Here is a 22,905-nt window from a genome sequence, read left to right as displayed (position 1 = left end):
GGATTTGAAAGGATATTGTGTTCTTGGATAGAATGGATAGGAATAAGTGAATCATCATGAGTGTCTGGGAACATGGGGTCCTGGTCAACAATTGGATGGGATGATAAGGTTTCAAGATCTTGATCTTCATCTATTTCAAGACACATTTCTTCATGCTCTAAATTATCCTCTTGACATAGGGTTGGACTTTGGATATGCATGGGGGATTTTGGCAAGGGATTAATGCTTTGGCACGAAGGGGATGGAATTTGAATGGGACTCTCTAAAAGAGAATCATTTGATGGCATTAAATCTTGCATTTCCAAATAGTACAAGGGATTTGTATAAATGAATTGATTAGCATATATTTCTATGGCAAACAATCCTTGGGAGGATGCATTATTTGATACATCATTTGGAGGTGATGGTGTAAATTGCTCTTGTAAAACTTCAAAATATGATGGAATGGGAGGGGAAGTGGAGGCAAATTGAGGGTGTTGTTGATATTGCACGGACATCAATTGTGGTTGTGAAGTATGATAATTTGTTTGTCTTGGCACATATTGAGGCACATGTTGTTGTTGATACTGATGAATCAGAATTTGCTGACTTTGTGCCAATTGTTGTTGTCTTGATGTAAATCCCATCATTTGCAAAAAACTTTGTTTGGGAGGTTTTTGTTGTTTCTCCTTGAGATGGGGAATGGCACTTGCATTGACTTGCTATGTTGTTTGTCCAATCCATGGTGGTGGTTGCAAGTTTGAATTAACTTGTAGTGGTGCAGAAGACACTGCAACGTGTTGTTGAATGTGATATTGTTGTTGTTGTGCATTGCTTGTTTGCGCATTCGATTGTGCCTTTTGTGCATTCCTCAATTGTTGCAACATTTGTTGTTGGTGCACACCACTATTTGTGTCTCTTTGTGTTGCCACTATCGAAGGATCTGTCACAATATTTTGCATAACGGGTACTTGAGTATTTGCCAAACATATTGAACTTGATGGGACATATAAACTTTGCTGCATTGTGGAATTGTTTTGGACATTGGTAAGATCAGGCATTCCAGTCATAAAGCTTTCTTGCGTCTTAGATTTTGATCCACTTGTAATTATTCGAGGAATCATTTCTTGTTGAGGGACAGCTGTCAATATTTGTGTGGCCCTCATTTGATCTTGTGTTAAAGGTGTTGTATTAAATAATGGATTGTTTATTGTTTCAAATGGTGACTTTTGAGGAATAGTCACTGTCAACGTTTTTGAAGCACGTTTACCTATCAAGGTGTGTTGAGTTTCTTGTTGCACATTTTCTTCATTTGGATGTGGAGAGAAACTTAACAGCTCACCACCTTTTTGTTTTTGCACATTAATTTGCGCATTTGAGGAGGTCACATTACTCATCATATCAAGATATTTTTGTGGAAACATCTTAAAGACCTTGTTTAAGAATTTATCCATCTTTTTTGTCAATTTCGGATCTTTAAGGAACATATCAATATCATCGGAAGCATCAGAATCTGATGAAGAATCTAGTAAAACATTTGGATTTTTTTCTTGTTGAACACCTTGATCTGAACCAAATCCTTGTGAAAGAGTTTGTTCCTCATGTAATGTTTGAATTTCATGTTGCAGGTTCGGTTGATTCTAGTCGAAAGGTGCATTTTCTCTTGGTGTTGGTGGAACACTCCTATCCCAGTTTCATGGGTACAAACAATGGCTCATATAATGGAGGAGGTCCAAGTTGAACCATTCCATATGGTGGTAATGATGTGTTTGATGAACCTTCAATTTGTAATGATTGACTAGGTTGAAATTGTGAGTTTGATACATTGTCAATGGGTTGATATGTTGGTTCACCCATCTTCTTAGATTTTGACCTTGTTTCAACAGGCATGTCACTATGCAAATTCAATATTGTTTTTGGATTTTTTGATTTTAAAAGGATGATGTATGATATGCAACTAAATGTAACCTAAATAGACGAAAATACAATCTATGGCAAGAATGCAACCTATGTTTTTGTTGTTTTTCAAGATTTGGACAAACTTTTTGAAATGCAAACCTAAAGACTCAACCTTAGGAAGTTGAAATGAAGCCAAGACCTTAAAGGAAAAAGGACCAAATGACAATAGGACAAATTGACAATGTCTCACCTATATGCTTGGATACTAAGCTAGGTTTGACAAAAATGATATTAATGAGAGGACAAATTTTAGACAAGGTCAAGACTCCCTAACAACAACTTAGGGTATTATCCAAAGTTTTGATTTTTCAAGTTTAACAAACCAAATTTTTGAGACTAAATGCAAGAAGGCAATGATTATGACAATGACTTAGGATATGACATGAAAATGATCTAAGGATATGATATGACAAGATGAAACCAAGACAAGATGACAATACAATGACAAGGATATGCGAAGACCAATGACTTGGAATATGCAAAATGCAACCTAGGCAACCTAAATGGAAATCTATCTTGGATATGACAATGAAATGCAAACTTAGGGAAATGATTTGGAACCTAAGTGCAAAATGAGGATGCTTGCAATGAAAAGGACTAAAATGAAAGGAGGTGACAATATGCCTTAGGACCTAAGTGGGACTATGCAAAACCTAGCCTAAAGTGACATGAATTTTGAAACAAAGACATTCTATGTTTTGACAAGCCATGTTCAAATGTTGGATGAATACTTGGACAAATTTGGACTTTTGTTCGGATTGTGTTTTGAGTTGAAGGTTGTTGATTTTGAAAATCCAAGTTGATTATGAACACTTTTGAAAAAAAAAAATTTAATTTAACCTTTGACAATCACGGAAGACAAAATGTTTGTTTGACTTTGACTCAAGACAATCAAGCACATTTACAACAAATCCTATGGCTAGCAAGGGCAATATCTGTTGAATCCTCTACTCGAAATACAACACTTAGCCGGATAGCTAGATGCTTGGTAGCACTGGCTCCCCCTTACAGTGCACTCACTTCTCGGGCATACCAAGCTTCGAGTTCAAGGGGCATCACTTCCAAAGAACTTTCTATCTCTAACTAAGGAGTACATGAGAGGTGTCTTCGGCATGCGCGTATCACAATGCCTGAGCCAACAGATAGAAGGATTTTGGCCTCTAAAAACAAGAGATTCTAGTAAGGGCTTTCATTCGGGTGGGTATTGATCTGGCGAATAAATCATCGCAATACCATTCTAGCACCCATTGTCTACAACTTTCGTTGCATCCACAGTTATTTAAAGTGGTTCGAAAGAGCTTGGTTTTAGCCCGTCACCACTTTGGGTCGTTCCCTCTCACCAATGCCTGTGCAAAGTGCTAGGCAAATTGGGAGGCAAGCCCAATTCTAAGGGTTAAAACATGCAATCAAACTAAAAGAAAACAAAGCATGCATGGTGTTCATTAACCTTTAAGAAATTAAATGTGCAACTACTTTAAAAATCACATGCAAGATGTTTTTAATAAAAGTCTTTGACCGCGTCCTGCATAAGATTTGTTAGTAGTTTTTTATTTTCAGTCTTCGTCACACGTAACGCCAAGGTGCTGAATAGAGAATGCCTTGACACAGGCGCAGATCTCTTTGACACAGGCACAGATCCCTCCTACACAGGTGCAGAAGTGTCCAGAAAGCCCTAAGTTGCCCTGTTTCTTGGATTTTCACCTGCAAATCAGCTCAAAAGCACTCAAAAACATGGTTAAGGGGTTAGTTCACATCGGCTTCACCAGAAAATGTAGATAGGAATTTGGAAATCATCAAAGCAATAGACATTAAACTAGCTCAATCACAAAAACTAGATTGCAATGATAAGAAATCCTAAAAACATTTAATAGAGATATGAAGACAAGATAATCAAACCAAATGCAAACCATTACAAACACAAATATCTCCTCCAGAATTCTCCATTGTCCTTCTTTCTCCTTCAAATTACTTTGTTTGTGGATCTCACCTACAAGTGCAAAAGCATAGCATGAAAGCAAGATTGATAAGGTGAAATGGTAGCATAAGGATACTAGAAGTGTGATTGATTCTCTCTGATTGAAGAAAAATCATCCAATTTATAGACAAATTGGAGAGATGACAAGATTAGCATGAAGAGATTTGAAAGGAAATTTCAAATCAAGAGTGACAAATATGACAAATTATGACAAAATTGACACTTTCTATGCAAGATTGATTGATTGACAAATTATGACAAATTGACATGCAAGATTGATTGATTGACAAATTATGACAAATTGACATGCAAGATTGATTGATTGACAAATTATGACAAATTAACAAAATTGAAATGCCATTCCGATGAAATTAGGGGAAATATTAGAAAAATTGAAGAAAATAGGAGAAATAGAAAATTAGGAATTAGGAGCAATTAATAAATAAGGTTAGAAATGATGAATTGGAAATTAGGAAATTAGAAATTGATGAAATTAGAAAATTAGGTGAATTAATTAATAATTTTTCATTCATTAATTAATTCACAAAAAGAGGGGGAATTAATTAGCCAATTAATTAAATATTTAATTGTGACAAGAAGACTTAGGATAAATAAATAAATTATTTAACCTAGAGGGAAAATGACAATCAAGATTAAATGAATAAATCATAAAATCCTAGAAATAAGAGGACAAGGAATTAGGTCAAGACAACAAGAAATTAATGTCGATTCGATCATGATTTTGATTGACAAAGGACCAATGCTGATAAATGATTGAGATTGGTTGACAAATTGACCAAGATTGATAAAGAGACCAAATTGATAGGCGCTAATTGACGAGGAACAATGACTAATTGATCCAAATTGACACGATTGAAAAGGACAACGATCAATGACAAATTGATCGCAAAATTGATGAGATTGACAAGAGGACAAGGATCGATGACGAATCGATCGCAAAATGACAAGATTGACAAGGACGAGGATCGATGACGAATCGATCGCAAGATGACAAGATTGACAAGGACAAGGATCGACCAAAATCATGATTGGAGATTGTTATCGACAAGACCAAATTTGAAAGCGAGAAAAATGAGGAATGTAGAAGAAGGACTCGATGCTCGCAAATGATAAAGACCAAGTGCGTGACATAGAAGAAATGTTAATGCGACGCAAAAACCCTAAAATAAGGCAATGCACGAATGTTAAAGTATGACTCCGCAAGCGTTGACCATTTTTAGATGTCTACAATCATAATTATTTGTTTCCCTTTTTAATGATCTTCTAGGGTTTTTAAGGGACTTGTTCTTGGTATTGCAATGGTTTGTATGCTTTATAAAGGCTTTGAAGGATGTTCTTTGAATGTTGGGATTGTGTCAAGTACTTCTTTTACATATGGACAGTAAATTGAATGTTAGGGGAAGACATCATATGTGATTTACGAGGTGACCAACACGTCTTGTCACTACGAACCTTAAGTGTACTGAAAGATCAAAACTCAGACATGTATTGCAATTATATAAAAAAAAAATTTATTAAGTGCTATCAAAAGGGGATATCTCCCTTAGATCCCATATGTAGGCTACATAGTAGTAGAAACAGGAAAAAAAAAACTATTCTAAATAATGGAAAATTGCAGCGAGCCTTTCACCAATCTCCACTACATACACAGTCGAGGCTGCACTAAACCAGTTATCATTTGAGTTCAGGAATCTTCTGAAGGGCTCCAAGTCATGGTTTCTAACACCCACTCGGAACAACTCCCAAGCCTCTGCCATGAAATTATTCTTCCTTTCTTGCACAGCCTTGGCCTCCCGAGCATCCTCATCCTCCAACTCAGACTCTTCCTCTGGTGGATCCAATATGTGATGTTATGGATTGAAGTGCACATCCAAAACACTAGTCCAACCACCTGAATCCAAGTCCAAAATAGCATTTGCTACCATCTACCCATTGTCTAATCTTATGAAGCCATCAATCATCTGTATGCATACTTCCTTGAAATCAAGGATGTCAACCATTGGGCACAAAATCCCCTCATAGATGAAACCATCAAACCAGTTTTTGTCCCTATCCAAAATACCCCTGGTCAAATGCCATAGCACATCCTAAATGAGGTCATCTGAGTTTAAAAGTCTCTTGCATTTCTTCCTCAATGTCTCCTCCGCACATAGGCAGCTCAACCCAAAGTGATAGACCATTTTCCCTCAGTTCTCCTCCTACAGTCATTTCTCGATCAACCTTCTTATTTAACCTCAGCCTTATGATATTTTAAAATGGCAACAATATTGAAAAAGACTAATTAGATCCTCCTATTTTCAAGATGCAAATTTCCTATCCTTATCGAACTACGGGCTTTGTCTAAATGAGAAAGAAATTTGATATCCTATGAAAACCAAATTCATCTTTGGATTTGAAGTGTCCAAATCTCTTGCCACCTTCTCCCAATGTCACTTCATTCACTATAATCGAAGCCTTATTTTCGTCTATCATGATCACCTCTGTCATTCCGGATCCAAATTTATGGTTTGGAATCCATATCAGTACCCTCCCTTAGTTGTCGACTAGAATCTATTCCAAATCCTTACTTGGGATTGCCTCAAAAACCTTCTCATCCTTTGTCCTTAAATCTTTTGTTCCTTGGTGCATTTGTCTAGTTCCTTGGTGTCTAGTCCTGAATGGAAATGAGAAGTGCACATTTGATTTAAATAATAAGTGTAGACTTGATTATGAAAGTTTATGTCCCTTTCAAGGGGCAGAAATAATGAAGAGTTGCACTCTTTCAAAAGGGTGCTATTTATATTAAGAACTATTATATGGGATATTATAATTATACGTAAAAATTGAAATTGAAATATCCCATTTACATATAACTATAATATCCCGTTTAATTATAATTACTATACAAAGCAAAAGATCTTCTTGTGTTTTGAAATATCCCATTGACATATAATTATAATATCACATATAATATCCCTTTTACTTATAATTTTAATATCCCATTGACATATGTCTATGAAATTGAAATATCCCATATATATTATAAAATGCACATAAGATGAAGCTAAGTGATTGCTCACCTGTAAACTGATTTCCTCCTCATGCATGTGTGAATGAAGTCTTCATTCACCACCATCTCCAACCCTGCGAATCTCCTCTCATGTGCGCACCAATGGTCTTCTTTTCCTTGCAAGAATGAAGTTCTTCGAAGTCTTTTACTTTGCAAAGTAATTTGAAATTTAAATTGACCTATGGGATATTATAATTATATGTAAATGGGATATTTCAATTACATAATTAAATGGGATGTTATATGGGTAATTATAATTAAATGGGATATTATATGGGTTATTATAATTATATATAAATGGGATATTTCAATTACACAATTAAATGGGATATTATATGGGTAATTATAATTAAATGGGATATTATAATTATATGTAAAAATTAAAATTTCCCTATGGGATATTAAATATTTAAATAAAAATATAAGCAATGTATGAAAAATGTGGTAACATAGACAAGGCAGTGAACACTTAGAAAAAATGCCTTAAAGAAATGTGGTCTCATGGTGATGGAATGCAATGATGGTGATGGAATGTCATGATAGTCAAATTACTATGGATTGTCATGGCATTCCATCACCATGAGAATATATTTCTTTGAGACATTTTTTCAAACAGTTTGTTGCCTTGTCTATGCAAGGTAGTGAACCATTTGATAAAATGCTTAAGACAAACATGTATTTAGTTGTATGTACTTGATTCTAATAAGTAAATAAGTTAATTTTACCTACCCCTAATTGTGTATTGTGTAGTGTGATGAAATTATTATTTTTTACAGTCTTGAAGAATACTCTTTACCATTCATTCCAGTATTTGTATAAACTATGATGATTGCATATTGTAACAAGAAATAGATCTATTCATGTTGTCTACTATATAATTTTTAGCATACGTATCATGTGACTTATGTAAATCTAATTATGATTGACCTTCATATAAGATGTAAGCTAACATAAGATAAATGAATTACATATGCAGGAACTTGAACCCCTTTGACGAGGATCCTGCACAGTCTACATAAAGGCAAGGCAAGGATTCTTCTCATGGATCGAAAAGTATAAGTCAATACACCCTATAGAAACCATTTATTAATTTCTTGCTTTCTCTTTACACCCATCTTGGAGTGGTTTATTAATAAGCCAAGTTTTAGCAACTATAGTATCATTTTGTTTGCAATTTCTTACCCAAACTACTTATCAAATCATAGTACAAGTTTTATCCCTCTGTAATCTCATTCAAGCATTTTAATTAAGCCCTTGGATTAAATCACGAAATGAAAAATTACATACATCATAACAATACAACAAGCAAATGAAAACCTTGATTCCATTAACTCAAAAGAAGATAAAATCATACACAAGAGAGTAAGGATTTTGAAATTATATATGTATTAACTTCAAAAGATATCTTCTATCAAATAACCAAATACATTTCACTTACAAAAGAGCCCATTTGAAATTTGAAATTGATGACTATCTTCTATTTTGCTCTCCAAAATCACATTACAATTCTCTGCTATTTACTCTTGACTTCTCAAAACTGGAACCTACTCCTGCAGACTAGACCTACACAAGAGACCCTATTTAGAGATTTTGGAACCCTTTCTAATGGCCTTGATTTCCCTTTTATAGAAAATAAGGGAGAAAAAATCTTGAGGCCAAGAGACACATGTCATCTAGAATGAACAAGCCAAGAAAGCCATACGCAATTCTCTTACAAAATATTCCTTAAAATTACCCATACACTGGCACCCGTGATAAAATGAAATCACAATTTGTAACTGAACATTGGTAGAAACAAAAGTGCTTGAGTCAAGCCACTATCATCCTGATGTCTTCAATCGGACTATGAGATGCTTCATTCTTTCCTACACAACATTTACTTTCCCGGAAGGGAAACTAGATCCTAGAAAGAATTAAAATCTCCCCCAAACTAGAGGAAGATCTCCAACCTTTATGCCTAGGATCAGAGAAAGTGGAAGGAGAAGCTTATAGGGAAACATAATATGTTGGGGAGGGGTTGCAATTTCTATATCATCGCAAAGATGATTGGCTTCCACTCCCCACTCAAACAAATCCTTATTTTATTCTCCTGTGGGCTCCTTCCTCAAACCCCTTGCCAAATAGTGGTAGAGTGCAAGAAGAGGATGTATCATGAGTGGCTTAATCTGATAAGAAATGGCTTTCACGCCCCTTTTGACAATCCTTTGAACTTTAACAACCCCTATGACAATAAGCAACCTCAAACAAGAGAAAGAACATTCATCCATTATCAACAAGCACACAACAACTCCATGCATGATACTGCTCAACCATCATCTTCTTTAGTGATGAAAAACTGCTCTTCAGAAAGAAAAGAGACTTCTTTTCTCTTCTACCAACTGAACTACCACCTTATTGTATTTATAATTAAAATCAATTCACTTGGCGGTGTTAGTTCATATAAAAACAATCTTCCTAAATGTTCACTTCTATCTATTCACCATGCTAGCTATTAACTAGGGAAATCATGCATGTCAGACCCCGGACACCATCAAATTACAACTTTTTCACAAGGAAAATCAATCCACTACTTTTCTATCAAGATTCACCTTACATGGATGCTTTTTTTTTTTATCTTCTCATCCTATGATTGTGCAACTTTTTTTTAGAATTCTTTTAAAACACCAAATTATCCTCTTTTAGATCTTCTCAAGGAAGGCTTTTCAAACTTTATCCCTCACAATCTGTGAGAATCCTTGACAAAAACCAACCTATGATTTTACCGAGAAATCCATGATCTTTCATTTCCAACTCAGAGGTTATCCAAATTCTTATGCCTCTAAAACTATTGTCCTTTCTTGTCAAATCAATTTTGACTCAATACAAACCTTCAGAAAACTGGCCTTCTGAAAAGAGTCGGCATCCAATAGTCCTACCTTGTCGCTATTTTCTCCAAGTTTTTAAGATGGACAGAGTGCAATCTTGCACTTTGTAGCAACTCTTAGAATCATCAAGAGTTGCTACAAAAAGATAACATCTGATAATGTGCTTATTATGTTGTGGCCTGATGATGCTCACAAGCAGTTTGATGACTGAATTTCACGCATTCAAGCCTTTTATAAGAATTGTTTCTTAATAAAAAATGAACTTCCAAATGTAAAACTAAGTGAATATATTTACTTTCCATGCAAAAGAAATAAGATATTGAATAGGTTTTAAAGTCTAAACAGGATAATTATTATTCTAAACAAACAACATATGCTGCAAAAACGAATAATGGTTTAAATGACAAAATGATAAAAATAGAATAGCACTGATATCTAGCCATGTTCCTTTCCTTATGAGTTTCTTAGATGACAAATAATTAATTTGTCATGTTATTCTTTGGATAATTAACTAAGAATGCCACAAAGAAATATATTTCCCACATATGACTATCTACTTCCAACTTAGCCAAGTTGGTCCCCATATGGCTTATTGAAATGAGTATATGCATGTGAAACACAAATGCATAATACATTATTGATTGCCAAGCACAAACTCCAATTCAGAGAAACAAGTGTTGTTAATATGAAAACTAATTAAGGCAATAAGCATTCAATATTTATATTGTTAAGAAAAAGAAAATTGTGAAGTTCTTAAATTACTTGTCCACTTGAACATTTTGGAGGATTACACTTGACATTGCAGCTTCATATTCTTTGTGATAAAAAAATTTCTTGCATAGACATCAAAATATTCAAAATGAGGATAAATAATTGCTCCAAAGTTAATATGAAGGTAAGAATTTTGTACGATAAGACTATGTGGAACATGACACAGTATCCTTCAATCCTTTACCAAGCAATTAAGAATAGTTGGTAATACACAAAATATCAAACTAGTGAAAATCAAAGAACATACAATTCTTGAAAAAAGTAGGCATTTCTAAATATTTTCTCAACCTTTGGCATGGCCAAATGTCATATCCCCTTCTTAAAAATGGAAATTAGTTGAAGACCTATAGCCTATGTCCATTTCCAATAAGCTAAAAGATAAAATAATGGAAATAATTTCATAATAGCTTTATAGTTTTTGCAACAATCATCTTTCCAAAAAGGGCAATTTAGATATTTTTGACGACTGTCTAAATCAGTGTTACTAAGACAAATTTTTTCACTCTTTTATATATAAGAAATGCCCAAGAATAGTGACAAAACTACTAACAGTTGAATAATTTGCAATCAAATAAACAACCTTTCTCTGCGTTTGAAAGGGGCAGCTCCCTTTTTATATAAAACTTGAAATATGACTATCGGGACCTTTGACAACCCGCCCTCAAATATATTTGTGGCATTTACAAAAAAGCAATAAGATATGGTGAACCGTCTATTACAACTTCTTGTCATCTCTCTCCATGGAATCCTAAAATTTATTTCCTCTCACAAAAACAATCAACCCTCTCCCAACTATCTCTCTCATTTGATGGAGTGTAGGTACCACCAAATAGGCATTTGTCAAATGTGTCTTCCTTGAGCGAGGGAAATTCAGGAAGAGAAGAGGAAAGTGAGACATGTAGTAGGTCCAAAAGAGGGAGATCAACTAGAGGTCAAAATATTAGAAAAAAAATCCATAAACAAATGGAATTGTTTCTTGCTCAAGGGGGTTCATGTTCTTATGATGATGAGAGCATATCCGACATTGAGGTGCCCTTGAGGTATAAACATCTACAGAAACAATGGGCACCCAAGGAACTTCCTCCAATAAATAGTGATTTTTGTGTTAACGAGAGGAAATATCGCATAGCACCATTGTCATTACATGGTTTGGGCCTATTTTCCATGGATGACATAAAGGTCTATTACAACAAAGTTGTTGAATTGATGGAGTATGTTGGACCCTGTTACAATTATAAAAATTGGATGCAATTGGTTCGATATACATGAAGTATGCGTAGGTATGCACTGTTAGCAAGTTATATACAGCTAAAAGATAATGATAAAAGTAAAAGAGTGGCTATTTACATTGACGGAAGGCCAAAAGAAACAAGGAATATTGCAGGTTTTATAAACAGTAAATGACCTGGGTCAAATTATAGGCAACCCAATTGCATATTCGAAGTGCATGAGGGAAATCGTGTATTTGTATGTGTGATAAAATCAATAAGTGTAGGGGAAGAGTTGTTAATCAATTACAATTTCAATCTCATAGATACAAAAAAAGTTACTATCATGGGGGTGGTGCATACTTATATATATCATTTCAACCAACCTCCAATTAATGACTCCAATATACCATTTCATTATTTAGTTTTTTTGGTGAGTCTATCGGTTTCATTTGGGTAATGTTTTTTTATATTTAATTTTTGTCACAGCACGACATTGATCCAACACATGAAAACTCACCATAGCATATGGGCCAACAAGATTAAATGATCATAAATATTGTACAACATTTTTGACCTTTCCCCCTTTTCAAATAATTGCTTGAAAAATACTTTGTAGGCCCTGATATTTTCTTTTTCACTTCCTACCCTTCACATTTCAATATAATGGCTTCTACAATGAGCTCAAGGGTAACAATGAATTTGATGTTTTCAATGATGGTCAACCCATTTTGCCATGCGTTACAAAAATTTATCGATAGAGACATGTTAGAACCTTTCATGGAGAAGAAATAAGGGGTCATCCCTTCCCTATCAAGGATGTCCCACACTTCATCATTTTATTTTAACTCATTATAGTCCTTGGGTTCATAGCATCTTAGAGAACTCCCCATTGAAATGTTAATAACAATAGTTGGAAGATACAAGTAGACATAAACCAAATTAGGCCCATGAATATTTCTACAATCAAAATGAAAAAAAATACAAGAGTAATTAAGTCTTCAAGTGGATATAATTTGGTCTGACTTGCACATGTGATGTGATCATTCTATAAATAAAAAGCCTTATGGGAATACAAATGCAAGGCATTCTCATCCTCACAAATCCTCTCACCACTCATGGCAATGATAGAAAAAATAAAAGGAATATTCATAAAATTCATATCTTTAAAAGCATTGAACTCTCCCATTTTGAGATTTGAACCTCTGTGAAGATTCACATTGCACCCTTCAATGATGAATCCCCTAATATCTCTAAGTACACCCGTAGCTCTAGAGATCCCCAAATTTACTCCATCAAAATTACATAATTTAGCTTACACTTCCTCTAGTGGAGACCATTTGTATTCCTTTCTTAGGATCAAGTTATTCCATTTTATTTTCAATAGATTTTGGTTGATCCCCCAAATATATTTAACTCTAAGTTCTTGAAGGGTGGGAAAAAAATTCAACAACCCAAAGGAATAAATTTTCACATTTTCTTTACTTTTCTATTTGATAACCTAGAATAGCATATTTTTGTTTCTAAAGCTTCCCTAAAGATTCTATTGTTTCACTCTTTTTAAATATTCTACACTAAAAATTAAGGAATTTGAGACCACAGACTTTAGATGTTTCTCCATGAAACTCCTCATATGCTTGAGGAGGGGCCATGAAATAATCAAGGTAGCTAACACTATAAACCAAAGTTCCCTGGCATAGGGACAATGCAGGAAACTATGATCAATGTTATTATAGTTTAGGAAGCAAAGGGAGCATTTGTTCACAAATAAAAATCCCCTTTAATTAAGATTATCAATGGTTAGAATTTTATTGTCGGTCATGACCCGCTAGAAGCAATTAATTTTGGGAATGAGATTGGCCACCCAAACACTATTCCAATTAAAATTCTCTATCTCAAAGTCCTCCATATCCTAGTAGGAAAATTTGATTGAGAAAACCTCTGAGGGTTGGTGTCTCCAAATCTAGGCATCATTTTTTGTTGTTGAGAAAACAAAATTATCTTCAAGATAGGACTGCAACAAAGTAGCTTCATCTCTATTTTCATAATTTCAAAGGCATAAATACCCTTCGCTTCTTTAATCTGATCACTAAAATTTCTTCACCCCTAATAATTATCCTGCCAGCTGAAGAAATTGTGCAACAAAGTCCCATTTTTTGGATTAAGAAGTCTTTTACTAGATTAAAATATTTAGTAGTAGAGAGGGTCACATCCTTAAACCATATATCATACAAGGATCTAGTGTTTCTTCCATCTCGAACAATCTCTTTTACAAATTTTTTTTGAAACATTCTTGATTTTTAAAATATTATTCCAAATATGGGATCCTAAAGGCGGACCAATATCATAATAAAAGATTAGCAAATGGGGCATTATTGAGGTATTTAACCTTGATATTTTTTACCAAATCCTCTCCTCCTTCAATAATTTTCCATCCAATTTTGGATAGAAAAGTCATATTAAAAGGTTTAATTCTTCGGATCCCAAGTCTACTATACAATTTTAGGTTTTCACACTCTATCCTTAGCAACTAGGGAAATATGTCACCTTTCTTCAATCCCAGTCCAAAGAAAATTCCTCTAAATTATATTACTTTCATGTCATATCGGATCAGTTTGAGTCATTGCAGTATAGTCGATATCTATGATGGCGGAATCAATTGGGATATGTCTATACTTTCCTGGTAAATTTATTCATGTTTGTGGAAGTGCTTTGGAAGTCTATCTGGAGTATTTGAAGTTACCTAGAGAGTGATCTATGTTTGATATTTATTTCCTATGATTTGAAAGGAAAGTATGTCTGCACATATTTCATCTTTGTCCATATTTTTTGAAATTGGTGTGTAGTGATCTACATGTTTGGAGTGGCAACTATGCTAGTCAATTTACCTATTCCAATTTTGGTTCGATGTAGTTGTGGCTTATGGTGTATGCAATTCAAAGATATCTTGTAGATGACATTGGGACTAGATATGTCTACATTGAGATCTACATGTTGTGTTCTTATCTCTAGTGTAGTGTATAGGCTATTAGACCTGGTCTATTACATAGATGGACATGTTTAGGTAAGGAGTATTTAAATGTTTCCAATTTGTAGATGTTATTTATATTTTTTGGGCCCAAATATGAGTATAATTGTAATTATAACACATAGATGGGTGTTTTAGATTCAGTTCTAAGTGCACTTTTAAGGATGTGAGTTTATATCATACAAATTTAAGGATGTTGTCATGTGTAATATCGTGATTTATGTTTGTCATTATTACCATATGTTGTGCATGAGATTTTTTGGAGGTTTATGACATCTAATAGAAGCTAAGTTTTTGGATATAAAGGTACAAAATCTATCTTGTTTTAACTTTGTAGGATTGATGTTTCACCTTTGAGTTGTTTCTCATATCTCTATATTAGAGATTGGTGTCTCTAGTGGACTAGTCCCTATAAATTCAATATGGAATTGGTGTATCTGGGTAGTAGATCCAAGAAGGTATTCTCATTGTGGTCTTTCCTATCTTGGGTTTCCACATATGTCTAGTGTTCATTGTGTGAGTGTGTGTTTTCCTATGTCGTTTAATTGTTGAATCACTAAAGAATTTTTATTAAGTTGATTTGGTGATTTTTGATCTATATTAGGAGAAGTTGTTAATGATAATTAATTCTTAATTTGAGTTGAAACTGGGTATACTAATTCATGCTCCTTTCTCTATATATTGTGTAGTCTTTAGAGAATGCATAGATTTACACTAATTTTCTTAACTCTATTCTTGTTGAATCGTCTACTTGTCTTAATATATAACTTCTTGAGAGATTCTATGAGAATTGGTTGAATATTGATACTATTCTATGATGGAACCTTAGATTTTGGAAATATCATAGTTTAGTTGATCTTTCAGCTATATTAAATGGTTTTCTTCCTATTTTCTCCTACCAAGATGATAGCTCTAGTATTCTTCAAGGAAATGCCTAATTTTTACATTTAAATATTATTAGTCATGAAATTTAGTCTCCAATGACAAAAATATTGAAGTTTCTTATTTAGGTTTGTTTATTAAAGTTGCCCTTAGGATTTTAGAATGGAAAGGTTTTCATGATTATTGCTAACTCTTTTGGACAATATTATTCTACTGATAAGAAGTAAATTTGTGAGGAGATTTTTCTTTGTTATATTTCTTGTGTTTGTGGATAAAAATAAGAAGCTCCCCAATCAGATTACCTTTTCTTCAAATATTGGTTCTTGGATGTCGTAGATAGATTGCAACGACTTGCTAGTAATTTGGCATTCTTGTGGTAGTTTGATTCATGCCTTCGCTATTTTATTGAAAAATAAAAAAGAAATCTTTGTTTGGAAGAAGTATTTACTAGATCCTAGGATGGATTCTCTTATTCTCGTTCTAGAGATTCAAAAGGTAGATATGAAAGGTAAATATCAAATGGTCTATTCGATGATGTACTCCTTAGTCAATGACTTGGAGTTGGTTGATGGTTCTACCAATGATTCAACTACTCCTTGTCTCAAAAAAATAGATTTACAAAGAAGAATCTTCATTTTTATATTAACAAAAATTTCTTTGGATCATTTTTTCAATGACCTTGGCTTAGGGTGGGTGGTTTTGTTTTTGCAAGTCTATCTTTTGTAATTGTATTGTGGTTCCTCTTGTTGTTTGCTAGTGTTTCGTTGTGCTTCAAGTTTCATCCTTCTCTTTATACAAAGTTTGAGACCCTTTCAAACCCCTAATTATCTTAACAAAATATATATTGCACTAATATTATGTGTTTTATTTCTATAGATTAAAATAATAAAAACCAATAGACAATAAAGGCATTTTGTTATGTTCATATTTTTCTATGAATATTACCTTTAGTCATATCGTGGTAAAAATTAATTAGTATAATACATATCCTAGAACATCCATAAAATATCCCACTACTAATGGAGAATTTTTTTCAAAGAATATCACATTCATTCTTCTCTATTTATAGATATCCATCATTCACATAGAAAGATTAAAAAATAGCTACTTTACACTTCAAAGTTGAGAATGCATGGGACTATCATCACAAGACATCTAAAAATATGTATTAATTTTTTAAATTCAAATTTGTTATTAAAGATTTGAAAATAACACTTCTCGATAAGTAGTCCTTATTTAAATTGCTATTTTTAAAAGTTATTATTGAAATTTGGTTCAACTTTAATCAAAGAGATTTTTTGTTCATGTATTAATCAAAGGAGGTATTTTTCTTTCAAACACATAAATTGAATTTGTATGCTTTTCCAAAATTATAAAATTCAATTTTATAAAGATATGTACCATATATTTGATTCAAAGTAAATAAAGTCATTGCTAATGCTAAATTATAATTTGTTCAAGTATTATGAGTTTCTTCCCAGTTTTGCCTTAATCAGTATTATTATTGATTTCAATGATTAGCATGCAATACTATCAATTTTTCTTTGTGAAATTTCTAATATGGTTTTATACCATCTCTTCGTATGCACTTTGATGCATGTTTTGGTAAGATGTGTAGGGAGCCATTTCTACAAGGTTGACCATGAAGAGAAACTTAGTTGCACCTCATTCATAGTAACCTTTTTGGGACCCATGGAGAACATCTCCATCTAGATTATGGTATGCACTTGAATTTATTGATGATTAAGAACATGTATCTCTTTTCTTCATAGTAAAAATCATGTTCTTAGAAGTATTATACTGAATTACTGACATGCGTTAAAAGGCAATTTGATTTTAAACTCATAATTATTAGAGCTGATTATGATAAGGCATATTTCAATGGTTGTTTAAAATAATTTAGTGTTAATCTTGAGCTATCCATTCCTTATACACCTCAACACATTGGTGTAATAGAAATGAAGCATTAATATTGGTTTAGTTTATAGATTCATCTCTAAAATGAGTGACAAAGAGAATTCTAAAATTTGTTAAAGGTACTCTTCATGTGTTGGTTTATTTTATTATGAAAATAGTTGATTTATCACAAAAGGATATTTTGATTCAAATATAGGGGGAGATCCCAATAATGGGAGATCTACTTGTAGATATTTTTTTCTTGTTGTATCAGGTTCTATCGAGCATGGAATTGTAAACAACATCAATCTACTTATCTTGGGTCTATCGAAGTTGGAATAATTTTTGTACTAATATTAAAAGAAGCTTTATGGATAGCAAAATTACTTGAAGATGTGGGGCTACTTCATTAATCTTTGACAATATTTTATTTTTGATCACATTGAAGACAAGCAAATTTCTCTTTCATATTGTAAATATAAAGATAAAATTGAAGACAATCAAGTTTCTCTTCTACATTGTGTGGGAGAATACCAAGTTTCTGATATTCTCAAAAAGCCACTTTGTAAAAAAAAAGTTATAATTTAATTGTAATAATCTTGGTTTCCAAACCATTGAAGGGTTTGATGTAAACTCCCAAAGTAAAGCTGAAGGGGGGGGTGTTAGGAATTAATCTTTACTTGGTAAAGTTAATTTCCTTTTATTTGTTACTTGTAGGAATATTCCTAAAGGATCTCTACAAGTCCTTTTTCTTATTTGAGTTCTCACAACTCATTTTTATTTATTTAAAATATGTGGAATATTAGATTCCCTCCTTAAGAGGATTGTGACACTTTGCACATACATAAGATGATAGATGACATCCTTAGACTTGGGAGTTACATTTGTAACTCCTCGTTCACCTCTATATATTTGAGGTTCCTCTCTCATTTCTTCAATGGAAGCATTTCTATGCTAGGCTCATTCCCTCTTTCTCTCATTGTATTTTGTTAGGCTTTATGTCATCTTCACAATCATGGGGGTTTTTTCTTTCCTTTTTCCCCCTTACAAATCTTGTTTTTCTTTCTTGGATTATGGTATTCTTTCTCTTGTTTTTGGCTTCTCATTTTTATGGTAATTCTCTACCTTCAAATAATTCCTCATTAGTTATTTCTTTCTTGGTATTTCATGTTATTTTCCTTTCAAAATAGATACTTTACACTTAAAAGTTGAGGATGCATGGGGCCATCATCACTAGTCATCTAAAAATATGCATTATTATAGTATATTTAATGAATTTTTCTAAATATCTATATGAAGGAAACAATAGAAAATATATCTTATACAATATATTATATCTCCATTTGAATTACAACCAAGATACCATCAAAATATCTACCTCAAATGGTATTAGAAAGAAAGGGTATTGTGTGAGTAGGTATGAGAATGGATAGTGAATCCCTAAAGGATGATGATGATGGTGAAGGAGATAGGATCAATGAATTCCTTGTCATTGTTGATGGTTTTGGTGAGTCTCTAGCTTTGGTTTTCCTAGTGGGAATAGGCTTTGTTATCATTATTTCTACTATAAGAGTCTTGGGTGTGGTGAATGATAGTGTTGGTTCTGATTGTTTAGTTTTGTATGATGTTGATGCTAATTTTACTATTGCTTATTTAATGTTTGGTTATTGCTGATATTTTTGGAGGTGACAATGTGGTTTCGATGGAAGAGGAAGAATATTTTCCTTCTTCCCTATCTTCATTTGATAACTCACTTTTTTATGGGAATGACTCAATGAAGACGATGAGCTCCTCCTGAATAAATTATTTTGGAAGCTTGTCTAAAGGTGAATAAGATGGTTGATGCGCTTCTAGTTGAGGCCATGGACAACAATCATTTTTTTGGTATGAGAAAAGGGTTTCTATTACCTTATTCAAGTCTTCACCTTCTTATATAGAACACGAAGTTTCTATATATATATCAAAACCTTCTTGTCACACTCATATTAAATGGGGATTCCAATTGGAGGTTGTTGAAGATGTTGTTTCATCTTCTAATAAGTTGGAAGACTAAGTTTCAAAGATGATGTTTTTTCTTCTATAGAGTGTATGAATATGAATATGAATTTAGTTGTTCCACAAATTACTACTTCTTCCCCTATGGTTGTGGTTCTTTAGCCAACCCCTTTTGTGATTTTTTTGTCCTTGTGGATGCTAATTCATCTTCGATTGTTGATGTTCTTGCCGCAACTCTAGATGTTAGCTTTGGTGTTCCTATGGCTATTTCTTCTTATCTACTACTAGTTGTTCTTGATCTTAACCCAAAGTATGGAGGAAGTCTATTCTGGTGGGATTTTTGTTATGGACTTTTCTCGTACAAATATGGAGGATACACGGATTTACTTTGATCTTCCTAGCTCTATTCTTGTTGAATTATTTGCTTGAATTACAAGATCACTTGTTAGGAATGGTCTTAGTTTCGAATTAGTCTCTTAGATTCAATCCAATGATACAAATATTTGTTTCCCATTTGGGTTAATCTATGAAAGTTACCCTTAGAATTTTTGAATGAAAAGGCTTTCCCGATTATTGATAACTCTTTTGAACAATATTGTGCTGCTATTTAGATAACTAAATTTATAACAAGGTTGTTATTTGCTAGAGTTTTTGTGTTTGTGGACAAAATTAGAAGCTCCTCACTAAGATTACCTTTTGTTCAAATTTTGGTTCTTGGGTTCAACAAACAAACTATGAAGACTCCCCAGTGATTTTCAATTCTTGTCATAAAGTGGGTCATGTCGCTTCTAACTTCTTGAAGAATTAAAAATAAAACTTAAAAAGAAGGATATAATAGATTCTAAGATGGATTCCCTTATTCCCCTTTAGGAGGTTCACAAAGTAAATATTAAAGGTAAATCTCAAATGGATTGTTCGACAATGGTGATTTTGGGTTGGTTGATGGTTCTATCTATGATTCAATGACTCCTCCTTGTCTAAAAAATGTTAGATTTAGGAAGAAGGATCCTCATTTTGATATTAGGAAAACTTCTTTGAATTATTTTTTTAAACCACTTTGATTTACTGTAGGCTATTCAATTTTTGTAAGTCTTTGTCTTTTTTAGTATTTATGTGGTTCATCTTGTTGTCCGTTGCTGTCTAATTTTGCCTAAATATTTATAAGGTTGAGACCTTTTCAAAACCTTGTTTATCTTAATCAAAAACATATTACACTAACATTACTTGTTTGCTTTCTATAGATTAAAAAAAAATATCAATAGACCATAAAGAAATTTAATTATGTCCAAATTTTGTTATCAATATGAGCTTTAGTAATACGGTTGTAACAGTATATTTTATTGTTACATAGCCCAATGACCATAGAATAGCCCACTACTGATGGAGGAAAAAATTCAAATAATATCACACTCATATTTGTCTATTGATAGATATTCGTCTCTTACATAAAAGGAAAAAAAATACATACCGTACAGTTCAAAGTTCAGGATGCATAGACTATTATAGCTAGCCAACTAAAACTCAGCATAGCCATATTATATTTGAAGGCTATTTCCAACTATCTACGCGAAGGAAATAATATACAATATATTTCTTACAATATATAATATGTCCATTTACATTGCAACTAGGATACCATCAAAACCTCCACTTAAAATGCCAAAGATTTAAACCGTCATTTTGATGGAGCTAGATACATGGTGGTGGTGGAATCAGTGATGCCGATTAGGATTAGGAATCGGAGATGGTGGTGCTGTCAATTCCCTGTTATCATTTCTTAATGGCTTTTCCAGTGCAGCAGAAGTGCTTTTATACTTCTCTGCCATTTTGTCTGACTTCAAAGCTTCAGCAGTGATTTCATGAGGTAAATAATTTTCCTTCTTATCTGCTTTTATGCTACCAAGCTCTGCAGCAGAAACAAAAGTCTCATTAATTAGTCTAACCTAAAACAAAGTTACCATGCATATTGCAGTGGTATCTAATGAAAAACGAGGTATAATGACAATAAGAGAGAGCTCGATAAATATCACAACTAAGCAAGAAACTGAGGAAACATGACATATTAACTTGCCTGTTCTAGCAGTGTTTCCTGAAACTAACATAATTGAAAATAACAGACAGAATATCATCTTCTTCTTCCCCTCCATAACTGTAAAAATCTATACAAATTTTCTCCTCAAGAGGTGGGCTTATTATAGCAGATGGGAGGGAAGCATGTATCAAACTTTTTGCTGTAACGACAATTATATGCTTTATTTAATTCATTTACTTCCATTAATTTGACAAAATACTATGATTCTATTGCTCCCCATGAAATGATAAAATCTCTAGCGGATCGTTTATATTGAAGTTTTGACAATTGATATCTCAAATTGAGAAAATGTATTATTTAATTATTGATTAAATTAGTTCCCTTAATATGACAAAAAACTATGATTTAATTGTTCCCCTTGAAATGACAAAATCGAATTGGGTCGGTTTGATTACTTTGATGTCTCAATTTGAGCTTAGTGCGCAAGCCTGAGTAGATTTGTAACTCATAGGTTGTTTGAAATATTGAAGATTGATTATGATTAGCACAGACATAGGCGTGCTAATCATATCTCAAATTCAATGAGCTTCTCATTACCTGAACCACTGCATATGTACCTTAATTACGTAAGGGAGATTGTAGATCAGAGTGATAAAAAAAATTGAAAAAAATCTAAAAATGTGAATGGACAATACAATTGAAAAACATTTCAAAATAGGAATCTGAAAATGTAATTTACAGATATTAAGTGAGATGACAGCAGAGGTGGTGAAATGGTAGTCGTTTGTTGGACATAGCACCATAAAAATGAGCGTTGCATATTGACAGAATAAAAATCATAATAAGAGAGAAAGTTTGCGAAGTGGAGGGAATTATTGTACTACTGAGTTAAAAAATATATATCACTATTATTTTTAAACAATAGGAAATTTTTTGTGCTAATAATTTTATATTTTTAAAGGTTTTAAAATTTTATCTTAAAGATGTTACAATAGGGTGTGATCAAGTGGATAGGTCACTTGGTTCTTATGATGGAGAGACAGCTCAAAGCATTAGAAGACATCTTGTTGTTAAATAGGATGCTCAATAAAATAAATAAATAGTGGACATTGTATCATCATTAAAAAATAAATTATTAAGGTTTCTATTCATTTTTCAATGAAAATATAAAATTGTATTTATTATCTAATAAAATTATTAAATGGCACTTTGTTAGGGTTTTGTCTATTCCTTGCATACTATTTCA

This window comes from Cryptomeria japonica, chromosome 4 (assembly GCF_030272615.1).
Source record: "Cryptomeria japonica chromosome 4, Sugi_1.0, whole genome shotgun sequence".
Lineage (NCBI taxonomy): Eukaryota > Viridiplantae > Streptophyta > Pinopsida > Cupressales > Cupressaceae > Cryptomeria > Cryptomeria japonica.
Note: the sequence above shows the minus strand (reverse complement) of the source record.